At 45.9% G+C, this 22,064-nt stretch overlaps 9 non-coding genes across 9 annotated transcripts; all 9 read left to right on the forward strand.

Moving 5' to 3' along the window:
- The first annotated feature begins 1,923 nt into the window (after nt 1-1,923).
- On the forward strand, nt 1,924-2,114 carry LOC130314769 (U2 spliceosomal RNA). Its single transcript, XR_008862396.1, has one exon. It is a non-coding gene; the product is annotated as a U2 spliceosomal RNA (small nuclear RNA).
- A 2,093-nt stretch (nt 2,115-4,207) lies between these two features.
- Nucleotides 4,208-4,398, forward strand: LOC130314770 (U2 spliceosomal RNA). Its single transcript, XR_008862397.1, has one exon. It is a non-coding gene; the product is annotated as a U2 spliceosomal RNA (small nuclear RNA).
- A 2,082-nt stretch (nt 4,399-6,480) lies between these two features.
- LOC130314771 (U2 spliceosomal RNA) lies at nt 6,481-6,671 on the forward strand. Its single transcript, XR_008862398.1, has one exon. It is a non-coding gene; the product is annotated as a U2 spliceosomal RNA (small nuclear RNA).
- A 2,084-nt stretch (nt 6,672-8,755) lies between these two features.
- LOC130314772 (U2 spliceosomal RNA) lies at nt 8,756-8,946 on the forward strand. The gene has a single exon (XR_008862399.1). It is a non-coding gene; the product is annotated as a U2 spliceosomal RNA (small nuclear RNA).
- A 2,085-nt stretch (nt 8,947-11,031) lies between these two features.
- Nucleotides 11,032-11,222, forward strand: LOC130314774 (U2 spliceosomal RNA). The gene has a single exon (XR_008862400.1). It is a non-coding gene; the product is annotated as a U2 spliceosomal RNA (small nuclear RNA).
- A 2,072-nt stretch (nt 11,223-13,294) lies between these two features.
- On the forward strand, nt 13,295-13,485 carry LOC130314775 (U2 spliceosomal RNA). The gene has a single exon (XR_008862401.1). It is a non-coding gene; the product is annotated as a U2 spliceosomal RNA (small nuclear RNA).
- A 2,078-nt stretch (nt 13,486-15,563) lies between these two features.
- Nucleotides 15,564-15,754, forward strand: LOC130314776 (U2 spliceosomal RNA). The gene has a single exon (XR_008862402.1). It is a non-coding gene; the product is annotated as a U2 spliceosomal RNA (small nuclear RNA).
- A 2,088-nt stretch (nt 15,755-17,842) lies between these two features.
- LOC130314777 (U2 spliceosomal RNA) lies at nt 17,843-18,033 on the forward strand. Its single transcript, XR_008862403.1, has one exon. It is a non-coding gene; the product is annotated as a U2 spliceosomal RNA (small nuclear RNA).
- Nucleotides 18,034-20,111: 2,078 nt separating this feature from the next.
- Nucleotides 20,112-20,302, forward strand: LOC130314779 (U2 spliceosomal RNA). The gene has a single exon (XR_008862405.1). It is a non-coding gene; the product is annotated as a U2 spliceosomal RNA (small nuclear RNA).
- The last annotated feature ends 1,762 nt before the right edge of the window (nt 20,303-22,064 follow it).

Raw genomic sequence — 22,064 nt, forward strand, 5'->3', positions numbered from 1 at the left:
GTTGGAGCGTCCAGGCACAGGACTTCTGCTGCTGCTGACTAAATGGCCTCCTTAATTGGATCATTTGAGTAGCCAGCACACCTGTGCAGGTAGGGCATGACATGATAGGCAGCTGCCTTGATAGCGGGTGGGTGCTGAATGTTCCTAATTGACAAAATAAGATTAATGCTTATGAAGAAATATAAAATCTCATCCCTTCCCCAATATCGCGCCACACCCCTACCCCTTAATTCCCTGGTTGAACTTGATGGACATATGTCTTTTTTCGACCGTACTAACTATGTAACTATGTAACATAACATGGGGGGGTCTCCTGGCTGTTCACACAGGTGTGTCATTGCTGTACATTGACCATGCATTGCTTCTGTGGTATTGCAAAGGCAAAGACAAATGCTTCCAGCCATCCATTGCACTAATGGATTGGTCATCAGCTGGCTGTCTATGTCCCGCATCAATATAGACCAAAGTACAGAGGGTTAGGCTATGCTATAGTGCACCTACCTGATGCATCAGAAGGTGCGAGGCCCTTGCTAAATTCTGTGCACAGACTTTGAGATCTATGCTTTAGACTGTATCTAAACCTGCTCCAACATGGACTGACATTCTGGCCTACTTTCAGCCGATGCGACTTGTCTGTCGCTGAACAGTCGCTTTTTATGTATTCAGCACCTATGTATAATGTTGTAAAAATGCTCTAGAAGCTAAAGTCGCAGAAATGTCACACATATTTGGCCTGCAACTTTCTGTGCGACAAATTCAGACAGGAAAAATCAGTATAAATCCTTAGAAAATTATCCCCCAGTGTCTCCATCTGCTGGCGGTATTGAATAAGCATTGCTGCACTGATGGGGTATGCATTAGACGAAAAAAAAAGAAGAAAAAGAAGAATAATACGCCCAGAAAAGAGGCGAAAAGGAGAAAAACGTAAAAAAACGTGAAAAAAAAGTAAGAGGAAGAGAAGGGAAAAAAAGGTGGAAATGGGTTTAAAAGTGATTTCGGCGGAGAAATATATATATATATATATATATATATATATATATATATATATATACGCGCACACACACACATATATATAAACGTATTCTCCGTTGAGATATTGCAGCCGCTGCGGTGTCCAGGCCCAGGAGCCTTAGCACTGTGCTGTGATGTCACTCAATACCACTGACATCACTAGGTGTAAACAACATCTCTCCTTTGCTGTGTATGTGACTATGGAGCTGTTTGGTGATGTCGTCTATTATGGCCTTCATAGAAGCAACAGGAGATTGTTGCATCCATCTAGAACCCTCAGAACTACAGTGCTATGATGTCACTCACTTCCACAGGCCTTGCAGAGTGTAAACAACAACAACCCAGCTTTGTTGTGTATGTAACCATAGGGATTGTGATGTCACCTAGAACCTTCACAGCAGCGACAGCTTTATGAGGAGCATCAGCACTGCTCTGCCTGAGCAGAACCATCACCGCCATAGGTTGTCAAATAACCCGGATTTAACCCACACAGGTAAGTCCAATGGGGTGCAGGCATGTCCTCTATGCTTACAGCTTCCCGTGGGTGTTGGTTTGATACCGTTTGGGGACAGCCAAGGAGGCATCTGCAGGCAACAAAGGTAGGTGTGTGCTTGTGTGTGTGTTTCCTATGCAGATCCTAAGCCCAGTGTCACATGCAAGTAGGAGGAGTAAGAAGGGTTCCTGGCAAATCCGGGTTATGGATTGCATTTAAAAAGGCCCCGTGGGAGTGCAATGGGCCCCTGTCTTGCTGCTTAGCAATAATGGTATGGGTTTAGGTTCTGCTGTGTGTACTGGTGGTTGACTGCCCCCCAGCCCAGAGTGTGCATGGAAAATTGTCTGGCAGCCTCCCTGACAGCAAGCAGTGATAGTGCCCATGAAGGGGACCTTGTTGGGCCCGCCCCTTTCACGGTTATCGCTTCTCGGCCTTTTGGCTAAGATCAAGTGTAGTATCTGTTCTTATCAGTTTAATATCTGATACGTCCCCTATCTGGGGACCATATATTAAATGGATTTTTGAGAACGGGGGCCGATTTCGAAGCTTGCTTCCGTCGCCCTATGCATTGACCCGATATGGCAGTATCTTCGGGTACAGTGCACCACCCCCTTACAGGGTTAAAAAGAAAGATTCCTACTTTCATTGCTACCTGCTTGCTGGCTAGCCAGCTAGCCAGCCCTGTGGGCCTTGCTGCTGCTGCTGCTGCTGCTGCTGCAGCCAAAAAACAAAAGGTGGTGCTGCTGCTGCTTCTGCTGCTTCTGCTTGTGTCTGGCCGCTGTTGGAGCGTCCAGGCACAGGACTTCTGCTGCTGCTGACTAAATGGCCTCCTTAATTGGATCATTTGAGTAGCCAGCACACCTGTGCAGGTAGGGCATGACATGATAGGCAGCTGCCTTGATAGCGGGTGGGTGCTGAATGTTCCTAATTGACAAAATAAGATTAATGCTTATGAAGAAATATAAAATCTCATCCCTTCCCCAATATCGCGCCACACCCCTACCCCTTAATTCCCTGGTTGAACTTGATGGACATATGTCTTTTTTCGACCGTACTAACTATGTAACTATGTAACATAACATGGGGGGGTCTCCTGGCTGTTCACACAGGTGTGTCATTGCTGTACATTGACCATGCATTGCTTCTGTGGTATTGCAAAGGCAAAGACAAATGCTTCCAGCCATCCATTGCACTAATGGATTGGTCATCAGCTGGCTGTCTATGTCCCGCATCAATATAGACCAAAGTACAGAGGGTTAGGCTATGCTATAGTGCACCTACCTGATGCATCAGAAGGTGCGAGGCCCTTGCTAAATTCTGTGCACAGACTTTGAGATCTATGCTTTAGACTGTATCTAAACCTGCTCCAACATGGACTGACATTCTGGCCTACTTTCAGCCGATGCGACTTGTCTGTCGCTGAACAGTCGCTTTTTATGTATTCAGCACCTATGTATAATGTTGTAAAAATGCTCTAGAAGCTAAAGTCGCAGAAATGTCACACATATTTGGCCTGCAACTTTCTGTGCGACAAATTCAGACAGGAAAAATCAGTATAAATCCTTAGAAAATTATCCCCCAGTGTCTCCATCTGCTGGCGGTATTGAATAAGCATTGCTGCACTGATGGGGTATGCATTAGACGAAAAAAAGAAGAAAAAGAAGAATAATACGCCCAGAAAAGAGGCGAAAAGGAGAAAAACGTAAAAAAACGTGAAAAAAAAGTAAGAGGAAGAGAAGGGAAAAAAAGGTGGAAATGGGTTTAAAAGTGATTTCGGCGGAGAAATATATATATATATATATATATATATATATATATATATATATATATACGCGCACACACACACATATATATAAACGTATTCTCCGTTGAGATATTGCAGCCGCTGCTGTGTCCAGGCCCAGGAGCCTTAGCACTGTGCTGTGATGTCACTCAATACCACTGACATCACTAGGTGTAAACAACATCTCTCCTTTGCTGTGTATGTGACTATGGAGCTGTTTGGTGATGTCGTCTATTATGGCCTTCATAGAAGCAACAGGAGATTGTTGCATCCATCTAGAACCCTCAGAACTACAGTGCTATGATGTCACTCACTTCCACAGGCCTTGCAGAGTGTGAAGAACAACAACCCAGCTTTGTTGTGTATGTAACCATAGGGATTGTGATGTCACCTAGAACCTTCACAGCAGCGACAGCTTTATGAGGAGCATCAGCACTGCTCTGCCTGAGCAGAACCATCACCGCCATAGGTTGTCAAATAACCCGGATTTAACCCACACAGGTAAGTCCAATGGGGTGCAGGCATGTCCTCTATGCTTACAGCTTCCCGTGGGTGTTGGTTTGATACCGTTTGGGGACAGCCAAGGAGGCATCTGCAGGCAACAAAGGTAGGTGTGTGCTTGTGTGTGTGTTTCCTATGCAGATCCTAAGCCCAGTGTCACATGCAAGTAGGAGGAGTAAGAAGGGTTCCTGGCAAATCCGGGTTATGGATTGCATTTAAAAAGGCCCCGTGGGAGTGCAATGGGCCCCTGTCTTGCTGCTTAGCAATAATGGTATGGGTTTAGGTACTGCTGTGTGTACTGGTGGTTGACTGCCCCCCAGCCCAGAGTGTGCATGGAAAATTGTCTGGCAGCCTCCCTGACAGCAAGCAGTGATAGTGCCCATGAAGGGGACCTTGTTGGGCCCGCCCCTTTCACGGTTATCGCTTCTCGGCCTTTTGGCTAAGATCAAGTGTAGTATCTGTTCTTATCAGTTTAATATCTGATACGTCCCCTATCTGGGGACCATATATTAAATGGATTTTTGAGAACGGGGGCCGATTTCGAAGCTTGCTTCCGTCGCCCTATGCATTGACCCGATATGGCAGTATCTTCGGGTACAGTGCACCACCCCCTTACAGGGTTAAAAAGAAAGATTCCTACTTTCATTGCTACCTGCTTGCTGGCTAGCCAGCTAGCCAGCCCTGTGGGCCTTGCTGCTGCTGCTGCTGCTGCAGCCAAAAAACAAAAGGTGGTGCTGCTGCTGCTTCTGCTGCTTCTGCTTGTGTCTGGCCGCTGTTGGAGCGTCCAGGCACAGGACTTCTGCTGCTGCTGACTAAATGGCCTCCTTAATTGGATCATTTGAGTAGCCAGCACACCTGTGCAGGTAGGGCATGACATGATAGGCAGCTGCCTTGATAGCGGGTGGGTGCTGAATGTTCCTAATTGACAAAATAAGATTAATGCTTATGAAGAAATATAAAATCTCATCCCTTCCCCAATATCGCGCCACACCCCTACCCCTTAATTCCCTGGTTGAACTTGATGGACATATGTCTTTTTTCGACCGTACTAACTATGTAACTATGTAACATAACATGGGGGGGTCTCCTGGCTGTTCACACAGGTGTGTCATTGCTGTACATTGACCATGCATTGCTTCTGTGGTATTGCAAAGGCAAAGACAAATGCTTCCAGCCATCCATTGCACTAATGGATTGGTCATCAGCTGGCTGTCTATGTCCCGCATCAATATAGACCAAAGTACAGAGGGTTAGGCTATGCTATAGTGCACCTACCTGATGCATCAGAAGGTGCGAGGCCCTTGCTAAATTCTGTGCACAGACTTTGAGATCTATGCTTTAGACTGTATCTAAACCTGCTCCAACATGGACTGACATTCTGGCCTACTTTCAGCCGATGCGACTTGTCTGTCGCTGAACAGTCGCTTTTTATGTATTCAGCACCTATGTATAATGTTGTAAAAATGCTCTAGAAGCTAAAGTCGCAGAAATGTCACACATATTTGGCCTGCAACTTTCTGTGCGACAAATTCAGACAGGAAAAATCAGTATAAATCCTTAGAAAATTATCCCCCAGTGTCTCCATCTGCTGGCGGTATTGAATAAGCATTGCTGCACTGATGGGGTATGCATTAGACGAAAAAAAAGAAGAAAAAGAAGAATAATACGCCCAGAAAAGAGGCGAAAAGGAGAAAAACGTAAAAAAACGTGAAAAAAAAGTAAGAGGAAGAGAAGGGAAAAAAAGGTGGAAATGGGTTTAAAAGTGATTTCGGCGGAGAAATATATATATATATATATATATATATATATATATATATATACGCGCACACACACACATATATATAAACGTATTCTCCGTTGAGATATTGCAGCCGCTGCTGTGTCCAGGCCCAGGAGCCTTAGCACTGTGCTGTGATGTCACTCAATACCACTGACATCACTAGGTGTAAACAACATCTCTCCTTTGCTGTGTATGTGACTATGGAGCTGTTTGGTGATGTCGTCTATTATGGCCTTCATAGAAGCAACAGGAGATTGTTGCATCCATCTAGAACCCTCAGAACTACAGTGCTATGATGTCACTCACTTCCACAGGCCTTGCAGAGTGTAAACAACAACAACCCAGCTTTGTTGTGTATGTAACCATAGGGATTGTGATGTCACCTAGAACCTTCACAGCAGCGACAGCTTTATGAGGAGCATCAGCACTGCTCTGCCTGAGCAGAACCATCACCGCCATAGGTTGTCAAATAACCCGGATTTAACCCACACAGGTAAGTCCAATGGGGTGCAGGCATGTCCTCTATGCTTACAGCTTCCCGTGGGTGTTGGTTTGATACCGTTTGGGGACAGCCAAGGAGGCATCTGCAGGCAACAAAGGTAGGTGTGTGCTTGTGTGTGTGTTTCCTATGCAGATCCTAAGCCCAGTGTCACATGCAAGTAGGAGAAGTAAGAAGGGTTCCTGGCAAATCCGGGTTATGGATTGCATTTAAAAAGGCCCCGTGGGAGTGCAATGGGCCCCTGTCTTGCTGCTTAGCAATAATGGTATGGGTTTAGGTTCTGCTGTGTGTACTGGTGGTTGACTGCCCCCCAGCCCAGAGTGTGCATGGAAAATTGTCTGGCAGCCTCCCTGACAGCAAGCAGTGATAGTGCCCATGAAGGGGACCTTGTTGGGCCCGCCCCTTTCACGGTTATCGCTTCTCGGCCTTTTGGCTAAGATCAAGTGTAGTATCTGTTCTTATCAGTTTAATATCTGATACGTCCCCTATCTGGGGACCATATATTAAATGGATTTTTGAGAACGGGGGCCGATTTCGAAGCTTGCTTCCGTCGCCCTATGCATTGACCCGATATGGCAGTATCTTCGGGTACAGTGCACCACCCCCTTACAGGGTTAAAAAGAAAGATTCCTACTTTCATTGCTACCTGCTTGCTGGCTAGCCAGCTAGCCAGCCCTGTGGGCCTTGCTGCTGCTGCTGCTGCTGCAGCCAAAAAACAAAAGGTGGTGCTGCTGCTGCTTCTGCTGCTTCTGCTTCTGCTTGTGTCTGGCCGCTGTTGGAGCGTCCAGGCACAGGACTTCTGCTGCTGCTGACTAAATGGCCTCCTTAATTGGATCATTTGAGTAGCCAGCACACCTGTGCAGGTAGGGCATGACATGATAGGCAGCTGCCTTGATAGCGGGTGGGTGCTGAATGTTCCTAATTGACAAAATAAGATTAATGCTTATGAAGAAATATAAAATCTCATCCCTTCCCCAATATCGCGCCACACCCCTACCCCTTAATTCCCTGGTTGAACTTGATGGACATATGTCTTTTTTCGACCGTACTAACTATGTAACTATGTAACATAACATGGGGGGGTCTCCTGGCTGTTCACACAGGTGTGTCATTGCTGTACATTGACCATGCATTGCTTCTGTGGTATTGCAAAGGCAAAGACAAATGCTTCCAGCCATCCATTGCACTAATGGATTGGTCATCAGCTGGCTGTCTATGTCCCGCATCAATATAGACCAAAGTACAGAGGGTTAGGCTATGCTATAGTGCACCTACCTGATGCATCAGAAGGTGCGAGGCCCTTGCTAAATTCTGTGCACAGACTTTGAGATCTATGCTTTAGACTGTATCTAAACCTGCTCCAACATGGACTGACATTCTGGCCTACTTTCAGCCGATGCGACTTGTCTGTCGCTGAACAGTCGCTTTTTATGTATTCAGCACCTATGTATAATGTTGTAAAAATGCTCTAGAAGCTAAAGTCGCAGAAATGTCACACATATTTGGCCTGCAACTTTCTGTGCGACAAATTCAGACAGGAAAAATCAGTATAAATCCTTAGAAAATTATCCCCCAGTGTCTCCATCTGCTGGCGGTATTGAATAAGCATTGCTGCACTGATGGGGTATGCATTAGACGAAAAAAAAGAAGAAAAAGAAGAATAATACGCCCAGAAAAGAGGCGAAAAGGAGAAAAACGTAAAAAAACGTGAAAAAAAAGTAAGAGGAAGAGAAGGGAAAAAAAGGTGGAAATGGGTTTAAAAGTGATTTCGGCGGAGAAATATATATATATATATATATATATATATATATATATACGCGCACACACACACATATATATAAACGTATTCTCCGTTGAGATATTGCAGCCGCTGCTGTGTCCAGGCCCAGGAGCCTTAGCACTGTGCTGTGATGTCACTCAATACCACTGACATCACTAGGTGTAAACAACATCTCTCCTTTGCTGTGTATGTGACTATGGAGCTGTTTGGTGATGTCGTCTATTATGGCCTTCATAGAAGCAACAGGAGATTGTTGCATCCATCTAGAACCCTCAGAACTACAGTGCTATGATGTCACTCACTTCCACAGGCCTTGCAGAGTGTAAACAACAACAACCCAGCTTTGTTGTGTATGTAACCATAGGGATTGTGATGTCACCTAGAACCTTCACAGCAGCGACAGCTTTATGAGGAGCATCAGCACTGCTCTGCCTGAGCAGAACCATCACCGCCATAGGTTGTCAAATAACCCGGATTTAACCCACACAGGTAAGTCCAATGGGGTGCAGGCATGTCCTCTATGCTTACAGCTTCCCGTGGGTGTTGGTTTGATACCGTTTGGGGACAGCCAAGGAGGCATCTGCAGGCAACAAAGGTAGGTGTGTGCTTGTGTGTGTGTTTCCTATGCAGATCCTAAGCCCAGTGTCACATGCAAGTAGGAGGAGTAAGAAGGGTTCCTGGCAAATCCGGGTTATGGATTGCATTTAAAAAGGCCCCGTGGGAGTGCAATGGGCCCCTGTCTTGCTGCTTAGCAATAATGGTATGGGTTTAGGTTCTGCTGTGTGTACTGGTGGTTGACTGCCCCCCAGCCCAGAGTGTGCATGGAAAATTGTCTGGCAGCCTCCCTGACAGCAAGCAGTGATAGTGCCCATGAAGGGGACCTTGTTGGGCCCGCCCCTTTCACGGTTATCGCTTCTCGGCCTTTTGGCTAAGATCAAGTGTAGTATCTGTTCTTATCAGTTTAATATCTGATACGTCCCCTATCTGGGGACCATATATTAAATGGATTTTTGAGAACGGGGGCCGATTTCGAAGCTTGCTTCCGTCGCCCTATGCATTGACCCGATATGGCAGTATCTTCGGGTACAGTGCACCACCCCCTTACAGGGTTAAAAAGAAAGATTCCTACTTTCATTGCTACCTGCTTGCTGGCTAGCCAGCTAGCCAGCCCTGTGGGCCTTGCTGCTGCTGCTGCTGCTGCAGCCAAAAAACAAAAGGTGGTGCTGCTGCTGCTTCTGCTGCTTCTGCTTGTGTCTGGCCGCTGTTGGAGCGTCCAGGCACAGGACTTCTGCTGCTGCTGACTAAATGGCCTCCTTAATTGGATCATTTGAGTAGCCAGCACACCTGTGCAGGTAGGGCATGACATGATAGGCAGCTGCCTTGATAGCGGGTGGGTGCTGAATGTTCCTAATTGACAAAATAAGATTAATGCTTATGAAGAAATATAAAATCTCATCCCTTCCCCAATATCGCGCCACACCCCTACCCCTTAATTCCCTGGTTGAACTTGATGGACATATGTCTTTTTTCGACCGTACTAACTATGTAACTATGTAACATAACATGGGGGGGTCTCCTGGCTGTTCACACAGGTGTGTCATTGCTGTACATTGACCATGCATTGCTTCTGTGGTATTGCAAAGGCAAAGACAAATGCTTCCAGCCATCCATTGCACTAATGGATTGGTCATCAGCTGGCTGTCTATGTCCCGCATCAATATAGACCAAAGTACAGAGGGTTAGGCTATGCTATAGTGCACCTACCTGATGCATCAGAAGGTGCGAGGCCCTTGCTAAATTCTGTGCACAGACTTTGAGATCTATGCTTTAGACTGTATCTAAACCTGCTCCAACATGGACTGACATTCTGGCCTACTTTCAGCCGATGCGACTTGTCTGTCGCTGAACAGTCGCTTTTTATGTATTCAGCACCTATGTATAATGTTGTAAAAATGCTCTAGAAGCTAAAGTTGCAGAAATGTCACACATATTTGGCCTGCAACTTTCTGTGCGACAAATTCAGACAGGAAAAATCAGTATAAATCCTTAGAAAATTATCCCCCAGTGTCTCCATCTGCTGGCGGTATTGAATAAGCATTGCTGCACTGATGGGGTATGCATTAGACGAAAAAAAAGAAGAAAAAGAAGAATAATACGCCCAGAAAAGAGGCGAAAAGGAGAAAAACGTAAAAAAACGTGAAAAAAAAGTAAGAGGAAGAGAAGGGAAAAAAAGGTGGAAATGGGTTTAAAAGTGATTTCGGCGGAGAATATATATATATATATATATATATATATATATATATATATATATACGCGCACACACACACATATATATAAACGTATTCTCCGTTGAGATATTGCAGCCGCTGCTGTGTCCAGGCCCAGGAGCCTTAGCACTGTGCTGTGATGTCACTCAATACCACTGACATCACTAGGTGTAAACAACATCTCTCCTTTGCTGTGTATGTGACTATGGAGCTGTTTGGTGATGTCGTCTATTATGGCCTTCATAGAAGCAACAGGAGATTGTTGCATCCATCTAGAACCCTCAGAACTACAGTGCTATGATGTCACTCACTTCCACAGGCCTTGCAGAGTGTAAACAACAACAACCCAGCTTTGTTGTGTATGTAACCATAGGGATTGTGATGTCACCTAGAACCTTCACAGCAGCGACAGCTTTATGAGGAGCATCAGCACTGCTCTGCCTGAGCAGAACCATCACCGCCATAGGTTGTCAAATAACCCGGATTTAACCCACACAGGTAAGTCCAATGGGGTGCAGGCATGTCCTCTATGCTTACAGCTTCCCGTGGGTGTTGGTTTGATACCGTTTGGGGACAGCCAAGGAGGCATCTGCAGGCAACAAAGGTAGGTGTGTGCTTGTGTGTGTGTTTCCTATGCAGATCCTAAGCCCAGTGTCACATGCAAGTAGGAGAAGTAAGAAGGGTTCCTGGCAAATCCGGGTTATGGATTGCATTTAAAAAGGCCCCGTGGGAGTGCAATGGGCCCCTGTCTTGCTGCTTAGCAATAATGGTATGGGTTTAGGTTCTGCTGTGTGTACTGGTGGTTGACTGCCCCCCAGCCCAGAGTGTGCATGGAAAATTGTCTGGCAGCCTCCCTGACAGCAAGCAGTGATAGTGCCCATGAAGGGGACCTTGTTGGGCCCGCCCCTTTCACGGTTATCGCTTCTCGGCCTTTTGGCTAAGATCAAGTGTAGTATCTGTTCTTATCAGTTTAATATCTGATACGTCCCCTATCTGGGGACCATATATTAAATGGATTTTTGAGAACGGGGGCCGATTTCGAAGCTTGCTTCCGTCGCCCTATGCATTGACCCGATATGGCAGTATCTTCGGGTACAGTGCACCACCCCCTTACAGGGTTAAAAAGAAAGATTCCTACTTTCATTGCTACCTGCTTGCTGGCTAGCCAGCTAGCCAGCCCTGTGGGCCTTGCTGCTGCTGCTGCTGCTGCAGCCAAAAAACAAAAGGTGGTGCTGCTGCTGCTTCTGCTGCTTCTGCTTGTGTCTGGCCGCTGTTGGAGCGTCCAGGCACAGGACTTCTGCTGCTGCTGACTAAATGGCCTCCTTAATTGGATCATTTGAGTAGCCAGCACACCTGTGCAGGTAGGGCATGACATGATAGGCAGCTGCCTTGATAGCGGGTGGGTGCTGAATGTTCCTAATTGACAAAATAAGATTAATGCTTATGAAGAAATATAAAATCTCATCCCTTCCCCAATATCGCGCCACACCCCTACCCCTTAATTCCCTGGTTGAACTTGATGGACATATGTCTTTTTTCGACCGTACTAACTATGTAACTATGTAACATAACATGGGGGGGTCTCCTGGCTGTTCACACAGGTGTGTCATTGCTGTACATTGACCATGCATTGCTTCTGTGGTATTGCAAAGGCAAAGACAAATGCTTCCAGCCATCCATTGCACTAATGGATTGGTCATCAGCTGGCTGTCTATGTCCCGCATCAATATAGACCAAAGTACAGAGGGTTAGGCTATGCTATAGTGCACCTACCTGATGCATCAGAAGGTGCGAGGCCCTTGCTAAATTCTGTGCACAGACTTTGAGATCTATGCTTTAGACTGTATCTAAACCTGCTCCAACATGGACTGACATTCTGGCCTACTTTCAGCCGATGCGACTTGTCTGTCGCTGAACAGTCGCTTTTTATGTATTCAGCACCTATGTATAATGTTGTAAAAATGCTCTAGAAGCTAAAGTCGCAGAAATGTCACACATATTTGGCCTGCAACTTTCTGTGCGACAAATTCAGACAGGAAAAATCAGTATAAATCCTTAGAAAATTATCCCCCAGTGTCTCCATCTGCTGGCGGTATTGAATAAGCATTGCTGCACTGATGGGGTATGCATTAGACGAAAAAAAAGAAGAAAAAGAAGAATAATACGCCCAGAAAAGAGGCGAAAAGGAGAAAAACGTAAAAAAACGTGAAAAAAAAGTAAGAGGAAGAGAAGGGAAAAAAAGGTGGAAATGGGTTTAAAAGTGATTTCGGCGGAGAAATATATATATATATATATATATATATATATACGCGCACACACACACATATATATAAACGTATTCTCCGTTGAGATATTGCAGCCGCTGCTGTGTCCAGGCCCAGGAGCCTTAGCACTGTGCTGTGATGTCACTCAATACCACTGACATCACTAGGTGTAAACAACATCTCTCCTTTGCTGTGTATGTGACTATGGAGCTGTTTGGTGATGTCGTCTATTATGGCCTTCATAGAAGCAACAGGAGATTGTTGCATCCATCTAGAACCCTCAGAACTACAGTGCTATGATGTCACTCACTTCCACAGGCCTTGCAGAGTGTAAACAACAACAACCCAGCTTTGTTGTGTATGTAACCATAGGGATTGTGATGTCACCTAGAACCTTCACAGCAGCGACAGCTTTATGAGGAGCATCAGCACTGCTCTGCCTGAGCAGAACCATCACCGCCATAGGTTGTCAAATAACCCGGATTTAACCCACACAGGTAAGTCCAATGGGGTGCAGGCATGTCCTCTATGCTTACAGCTTCCCGTGGGTGTTGGTTTGATACCGTTTGGGGACAGCCAAGGAGGCATCTGCAGGCAACAAAGGTAGGTGTGTGCTTGTGTGTGTGTTTCCTATGCAGATCCTAAGCCCAGTGTCACATGCAAGTAGGAGGAGTAAGAAGGGTTCCTGGCAAATCCGGGTTATGGATTGCATTTAAAAAGGCCCCGTGGGAGTGCAATGGGCCCCTGTCTTGCTGCTTAGCAATAATGGTATGGGTTTAGGTTCTGCTGTGTGTACTGGTGGTTGACTGCCCCCCAGCCCAGAGTGTGCATGGAAAATTGTCTGGCAGCCTCCCTGACAGCAAGCAGTGATAGTGCCCATGAAGGGGACCTTGTTGGGCCCGCCCCTTTCACGGTTATCGCTTCTCGGCCTTTTGGCTAAGATCAAGTGTAGTATCTGTTCTTATCAGTTTAATATCTGATACGTCCCCTATCTGGGGACCATATATTAAATGGATTTTTGAGAACGGGGGCCGATTTCGAAGCTTGCTTCCGTCGCCCTATGCATTGACCCGATATGGCAGTATCTTCGGGTACAGTGCACCACCCCCTTACAGGGTTAAAAAGAAAGATTCCTACTTTCATTGCTACCTGCTTGCTGGCTAGCCAGCTAGCCAGCCCTGTGGGCCTTGCTGCTGCTGCTGCAGCCAAAAAACAAAAGGTGGTGCTGCTGCTGCTTCTGCTGCTTCTGCTTGTGTCTGGCCGCTGTTGGAGCGTCCAGGCACAGGACTTCTGCTGCTGCTGACTAAATGGCCTCCTTAATTGGATCATTTGAGTAGCCAGCACACCTGTGCAGGTAGGGCATGACATGATAGGCAGCTGCCTTGATAGCGGGTGGGTGCTGAATGTTCCTAATTGACAAAATAAGATTAATGCTTATGAAGAAATATAAAATCTCATCCCTTCCCCAATATCGCGCCACACCCCTACCCCTTAATTCCCTGGTTGAACTTGATGGACATATGTCTTTTTTCGACCGTACTAACTATGTAACTATGTAACATAACATGGGGGGGTCTCCTGGCTGTTCACACAGGTGTGTCATTGCTGTACATTGACCATGCATTGCTTCTGTGGTATTGCAAAGGCAAAGACAAATGCTTCCAGCCATCCATTGCACTAATGGATTGGTCATCAGCTGGCTGTCTATGTCCCGCATCAATATAGACCAAAGTACAGAGGGTTAGGCTATGCTATAGTGCACCTACCTGATGCATCAGAAGGTGCGAGGCCCTTGCTAAATTCTGTGCACAGACTTTGAGATCTATGCTTTAGACTGTATCTAAACCTGCTCCAACATGGACTGACATTCTGGCCTACTTTCAGCCGATGCGACTTGTCTGTCGCTGAACAGTCGCTTTTTATGTATTCAGCACCTATGTATAATGTTGTAAAAATGCTCTAGAAGCTAAAGTCGCAGAAATGTCACACATATTTGGCCTGCAACTTTCTGTGCGACAAATTCAGACAGGAAAAATCAGTATAAATCCTTAGAAAATTATCCCCCAGTGTCTCCATCTGCTGGCGGTATTGAATAAGCATTGCTGCACTGATGGGGTATGCATTAGACGAAAAAAAAGAAGAAAAAGAAGAATAATACGCCCAGAAAAGAGGCGAAAAGGAGAAAAACGTAAAAAAACGTGAAAAAAAAGTAAGAGGAAGAGAAGGGAAAAAAAGGTGGAAATGGGTTTAAAAGTGATTTCGGCGGAGAAATATATATATATATATATATATATATATATATATATATATACGCGCACACACACACATATATATATAAACGTATTCTCCGTTGAGATATTGCAGCCGCTGCTGTGTCCAGGCCCAGGAGCCTTAGCACTGTGCTGTGATGTCACTCAATACCACTGACATCACTAGGTGTAAACAACATCTCTCCTTTGCTGTGTATGTGACTATGGAGCTGTTTGGTGATGTCGTCTATTATGGCCTTCATAGAAGCAACAGGAGATTGTTGCATCCATCTAGAACCCTCAGAACTACAGTGCTATGATGTCACTCACTTCCACAGGCCTTGCAGAGTGTAAACAACAACAACCCAGCTTTGTTGTGTATGTAACCATAGGGATTGTGATGTCACCTAGAACCTTCACAGCAGCGACAGCTTTATGAGGAGCATCAGCACTGCTCTGCCTGAGCAGAACCATCACCGCCATAGGTTGTCAAATAACCCGGATTTAACCCACACAGGTAAGTCCAATGGGGTGCAGGCATGTCCTCTATGCTTACAGCTTCCCGTGGGTGTTGGTTTGATACCGTTTGGGGACAGCCAAGGAGGCATCTGCAGGCAACAAAGGTAGGTGTGTGCTTGTGTGTGTGTTTCCTATGCAGATCCTAAGCCCAGTGTCACATGCAAGTAGGAGGAGTAAGAAGGGTTCCTGGCAAATCCGGGTTATGGATTGCATTTAAAAAGGCCCCGTGGGAGTGCAATGGGCCCCTGTCTTGCTGCTTAGCAATAATGGTATGGGTTTAGGTTCTGCTGTGTGTACTGGTGGTTGACTGCCCCCCAGCCCAGAGTGTGCATGGAAAATTGTCTGGCAGCCTCCCTGACAGCAAGCAGTGATAGTGCCCATGAAGGGGACCTTGTTGGGCCCGCCCCTTTCACGGTTATCGCTTCTCGGCCTTTTGGCTAAGATCAAGTGTAGTATCTGTTCTTATCAGTTTAATATCTGATACGTCCCCTATCTGGGGACCATATATTAAATGGATTTTTGAGAACGGGGGCCGATTTCGAAGCTTGCTTCCGTCGCCCTATGCATTGACCCGATATGGCAGTATCTTCGGGTACAGTGCACCACCCCCTTACAGGGTTAAAAAGAAAGATTCCTACTTTCATTGCTACCTGCTTGCTGGCTAGCCAGCTAGCCAGCCCTGTGGGCCTTGCTGCTGCTGCTGCTGCTGCAGCCAAAAAACAAAAGGTGGTGCTGCTGCTGCTTCTGCTGCTTCTGCTTGTGTCTGGCCGCTGTTGGAGCGTCCAGGCACAGGACTTCTGCTGCTGCTGACTAAATGGCCTCCTTAATTGGATCATTTGAGTAGCCAGCACACCTGTGCAGGTAGGGCATGACATGATAGGCAGCTGCCTTGATAGCGGGTGGGTGCTGAATGTTCCTAATTGACAAAATAAGATTAATGCTTATGAAGAAATATAAAATCTCATCCCTTCCCCAATATCGCGCCACACCCCTACCCCTTAATTCCCTGGTTGAACTTGATGGACATATGTCTTTTTTCGACCGTACTAACTATGTAACTATGTAACATAACATGGGGGGGTCTCCTGGCTGTTCACACAGGTGTGTCATTGCTGTACATTGACCATGCATTGCTTCTGTGGTATTGCAAAGGCAAAGACAAATGCTTCCAGCCATCCATTGCACTAATGGATTGGTCATCAGCTGGCTGTCTATGTCCCGCATCAATATAGACCAAAGTACAGAGGGTTAGGCTATGCTATAGTGCACCTACCTGATGCATCAGAAGGTGCGAGGCCCTTGCTAAATTCTGTGCACAGACTTTGAGATCTATGCTTTAGACTGTATCTAAACCTGCTCCAACATGGACTGACATTCTGGCCTACTTTCAGCCGATGCGACTTGTCTGTCGCTGAACAGTCGCTTTTTATGTATTCAGCACCTATGTATAATGTTGTAAAAATGCTCTAGAAGCTAAAGTCGCAGAAATGTCACACATATTTGGCCTGCAACTTTCTGTGCGACAAATTCAGACAGGAAAAATCAGTATAAATCCTTAGAAAATTATCCCCCAGTGTCTCCATCTGCTGGCGGTATTGAATAAGCATTGCTGCACTGATGGGGTATGCATTAGACGAAAAAAAAGAAGAAAAAGAAGAATAATACGCCCAGAAAAGAGGCGAAAAGGAGAAAAACGTAAAAAAACGTGAAAAAAAAGTAAGAGGAAGAGAAGGGAAAAAAAGGTGGAAATGGGTTTAAAAGTGATTTCGGCGGAGAAATATATATATATATATATATATATATATATATATATATATATATATACGCGCACACACACACATATATATAAACGTATTCTCAGTTGAGATATTGCAGCCGCTGCTGTGTCCAGGCCCAGGAGCCTTAGCACTGTGCTGTGATGTCACTCAATACCACTGACATCACTAGGTGTAAACAACATCTCTCCTTTGCTGTGTATGTGACTATGGAGCTGTTTGGTGATGTCGTCTATTATGGCCTTCATAGAAGCAACAGGAGATTGTTGCATCCATCTAGAACCCTCAGAACTACAGTGCTATGATGTCACTCACTTCCACAGGCCTTGCAGAGTGTAAACAACAACAACCCAGCTTTGTTGTGTATGTAACCATAGGGATTGTGATGTCACCTAGAACCTTCACAGCAGCGACAGCTTTATGAGGAGCATCAGCACTGCTCTGCCTGAGCAGAACCATCACCGCCATAGGTTGTCAAATAACCCGGATTTAACCCACACAGGTAAGTCCAATGGGGTGCAGGCATGTCCTCTATGCTTACAGCTTCCCGTGGGTGTTGGTTTGATACCGTTTGGGGACAGCCAAGGAGGCATCTGCAGGCAACAAAGGTAGGTGTGTGCTTGTGTGTGTGTTTCCTATGCAGATCCTAAGCCCAGTGTCACATGCAAGTAGGAGGAGTAAGAAGGGTTCCTGGCAAATCCGGGTTATGGATTGCATTTAAAAAGGCCCCGTGGGAGTGCAATGGGCCCCTGTCTTGCTGCTTAGCAATAATGGTATGGGTTTAGGTTCTGCTGTGTGTACTGGTGGTTGACTGCCCCCCAGCCCAGAGTGTGCATGGAAAATTGTCTGGCAGCCTCCCTGACAGCAAGCAGTGATAGTGCCCATGAAGGGGACCTTGTTGGGCCCGCCCCTTTCACGGTTATCGCTTCTCGGCCTTTTGGCTAAGATCAAGTGTAGTATCTGTTCTTATCAGTTTAATATCTGATACGTCCCCTATCTGGGGACCATATATTAAATGGATTTTTGAGAACGGGGGCCGATTTCGAAGCTTGCTTCCGTCGCCCTATGCATTGACCCGATATGGCAGTATCTTCGGGTACAGTGCACCACCCCCTTACAGGGTTAAAAAGAAAGATTCCTACTTTCATTGCTACCTGCTTGCTGGCTAGCCAGCTAGCCAGCCCTGTGGGCCTTGCTGCTGCTGCTGCAGCCAAAAAACAAAAGGTGGTGCTGCTGCTGCTTCTGCTGCTTCTGCTTGTGTCTGGCCGCTGTTGGAGCGTCCAGGCACAGGACTTCTGCTGCTGCTGACTAAATGGCCTCCTTAATTGGATCATTTGAGTAGCCAGCACACCTGTGCAGGTAGGGCATGACATGATAGGCAGCTGCCTTGATAGCGGGTGGGTGCTGAATGTTCCTAATTGACAAAATAAGATTAATGCTTATGAAGAAATATAAAATCTCATCCCTTCCCCAATATCGCGCCACACCCCTACCCCTTAATTCCCTGGTTGAACTTGATGGACATATGTCTTTTTTCGACCGTACTAACTATGTAACTATGTAACATAACATGGGGGGGTCTCCTGGCTGTTCACACAGGTGTGTCATTGCTGTACATTGACCATGCATTGCTTCTGTGGTATTGCAAAGGCAAAGACAAATGCTTCCAGCCATCCATTGCACTAATGGATTGGTCATCAGCTGGCTGTCTATGTCCCGCATCAATATAGACCAAAGTACAGAGGGTTAGGCTATGCTATAGTGCACCTACCTGATGCATCAGAAGGTGCGAGGCCCTTGCTAAATTCTGTGCACAGACTTTGAGATCTATGCTTTAGACTGTATCTAAACCTGCTCCAACATGGACTGACATTCTGGCCTACTTTCAGCCGATGCGACTTGTCTGTCGCTGAACAGTCGCTTTTTATGTATTCAGCACCTATGTATAATGTTGTAAAAATGCTCTAGAAGCTAAAGTCGCAGAAATGTCACACATATTTGGCCTGCAACTTTCTGTGCGACAAATTCAGACAGGAAAAATCAGTATAAATCCTTAGAAAATTATCCCCCAGTGTCTCCATCTGCTGGCGGTATTGAATAAGCATTGCTGCACTGATGGGGTATGCATTAGACGAAAAAAAAGAAGAAAAAGAAGAATAATACGCCCAGAAAAGAGGCGAAAAGGAGAAAAACGTAAAAAAACGTGAAAAAAAAGTAAGAGGAAGAGAAGGGAAAAAAAGGTGGAAATGGGTTTAAAAGTGATTTCGGCGGAGAAATATATATATATATATATATATATATATATATATATATATATACGCGCACACACACACATATATATAAACGTATTCTCAGTTGAGATATTGCAGCCGCTGCTGTGTCCAGGCCCAGGAGCCTTAGCACTGTGCTGTGATGTCACTCAATACCACTGACATCACTAGGTGTAAACAACATCTCTCCTTTGCTGTGTATGTGACTATGGAGCTGTTTGGTGATGTCGTCTATTATGGCCTTCATAGAAGCAACAGGAGATTGTTGCATCCATCTAGAACCCTCAGAACTACAGTGCTATGATGTCACTCACTTCCACAGGCCTTGCAGAGTGTAAACAACAACAACCCAGCTTTGTTGTGTATGTAACCATAGGGATTGTGATGTCACCTAGAACCTTCACAGCAGCGACAGCTTTATGAGGAGCATCAGCACTGCTCTGCCTGAGCAGAACCATCACCGCCATAGGTTGTCAAATAACCCGGATTTAACCCACACAGGTAAGTCCAATGGGGTGCAGGCATGTCCTCTATGCTTACAGCTTCCCGTGGGTGTTGGTTTGATACCGTTTGGGGACAGCCAAGGAGGCATCTGCAGGCAACAAAGGTAGGTGTGTGCTTGTGTGTGTGTTTCCTATGCAGATCCTAAGCCCAGTGTCACATGCAAGTAGGAGGAGTAAGAAGGGTTCCTGGCAAATCCGGGTTATGGATTGCATTTAAAAAGGCCCCGTGGGAGTGCAATGGGCCCCTGTCTTGCTGCTTAGCAATAATGGTATGGGTTTAGGTTCTGCTGTGTGTACTGGTGGTTGACTGCCCCCCAGCCCAGAGTGTGCATGGAAAATTGTCTGGCAGCCTCCCTGACAGCAAGCAGTGATAGTGCCCATGAAGGGGACCTTGTTGGGCCCGCCCCTTTCACGGTTATCGCTTCTCGGCCTTTTGGCTAAGATCAAGTGTAGTATCTGTTCTTATCAGTTTAATATCTGATACGTCCCCTATCTGGGGACCATATATTAAATGGATTTTTGAGAACGGGGGCCGATTTCGAAGCTTGCTTCCGTCGCCCTATGCATTGACCCGATATGGCAGTATCTTCGGGTACAGTGCACCACCCCCTTACAGGGTTAAAAAGAAAGATTCCTACTTTCATTGCTACCTGCTTGCTGGCTAGCCAGCTAGCCAGCCCTGTGGGCCTTGCTGCTGCTGCTGCTGCTGCAGCAGCCAAAAAACAAAAGGTGGTGCTGCTGCTGCTTCTGCTGCTTCTGCTTGTGTCTGGCCGCTGTTGGAGCGTCCAGGCACAGGACTTCTGCTGCTGCTGACTAAATGGCCTCCTTAATTGGATCATTTGAGTAGCCAGCACACCTGTGCAGGTAGGGCATGACATGATAGGCAGCTGCCTTGATAGCGGGTGGGTGCTGAATGTTCCTAATTGACAAAATAAGATTAATGCTTATGAAGAAATATAAAATCTCATCCCTTCCCCAATATCGCGCCACACCCCTACCCCTTAATTCCCTGGTTGAACTTGATGGACATATGTCTTTTTTCGACCGTACTAACTATGTAACTATGTAACATAACATGGGGGGGTCTCCTGGCTGTTCACACAGGTGTGTCATTGCTGTACATTGACCATGCATTGCTTCTGTGGTATTGCAAAGGCAAAGACAAATGCTTCCAGCCATCCATTGCACTAATGGATTGGTCATCAGCTGGCTGTCTATGTCCCGCATCAATATAGACCAAAGTACAGAGGGTTAGGCTATGCTATAGTGCACCTACCTGATGCATCAGAAGGTGCGAGGCCCTTGCTAAATTCTGTGCACAGACTTTGAGATCTATGCTTTAGACTGTATCTAAACCTGCTCCAACATGGACTGACATTCTGGCCTACTTTCAGCCGATGCGACTTGTCTGTCGCTGAACAGTCGCTTTTTATGTATTCAGCACCTATGTATAATGTTGTAAAAATGCTCTAGAAGCTAAAGTCGCAGAAATGTCACACATATTTGGCCTGCAACTTTCTGTGCGACAAATTCAGACAGGAAAAATCAGTATAAATCCTTAGAAAATTATCCCCCAGTGTCTCCATCTGCTGGCGGTATTGAATAAGCATTGCTGCACTGATGGGGTATGCATTAGACGAAAAAAAAGAAGAAAAAGAAGAATAATACGCCCAGAAAAGAGGCGAAAAGGAGAAAAACGTAAAAAAACGTGAAAAAAAAGTAAGAGGAAGAGAAGGGAAAAAAAGGTGGAAATGGGTTTAAAAGTGATTTCGGCGGAGAAATATATATATATATATATATATAATATATATATATATATATACGCGCACACACACACATATATATAAACGTATTCTCCGTTGAGATATTGCAGCCGCTGCTGTGTCCAGGCCCAGGAGCCTTAGCACTGTGCTGTGATGTCACTCAATACCACTGACATCACTAGGTGTAAACAACATCTCTCCTTTGCTGTGTATGTGACTATGGAGCTGTTTGGTGATGTCGTCTATTATGGCCTTCATAGAAGCAACAGGAGATTGTTGCATCCATCTAGAACCCTCAGAACTACAGTGCTATGATGTCACTCACTTCCACAGGCCTTGCAGAGTGTAAACAACAACAACCCAGCTTTGTTGTGTATGTAACCATAGGGATTGTGATGTCACCTAGAACCTTCACAGCAGCGACAGCTTTATGAGGAGCATCAGCACTGCTCTGCCTGAGCAGAACCATCACCGCCATAGGTTGTCAAATAACCCGGATTTAACCCACACAGGTAAGTCCAATGGGGTGCAGGCATGTCCTCTATGCTTACAGCTTCCCGTGGGTGTTGGTTTGATACCGTTTGGGGGACAGCCAAGGAGGCATCTG

This window comes from Hyla sarda, unplaced genomic scaffold, assembly GCF_029499605.1.
Source record: "Hyla sarda isolate aHylSar1 unplaced genomic scaffold, aHylSar1.hap1 scaffold_1848, whole genome shotgun sequence".
In the NCBI taxonomy this organism is placed as follows: domain Eukaryota; kingdom Metazoa; phylum Chordata; class Amphibia; order Anura; family Hylidae; genus Hyla; species Hyla sarda.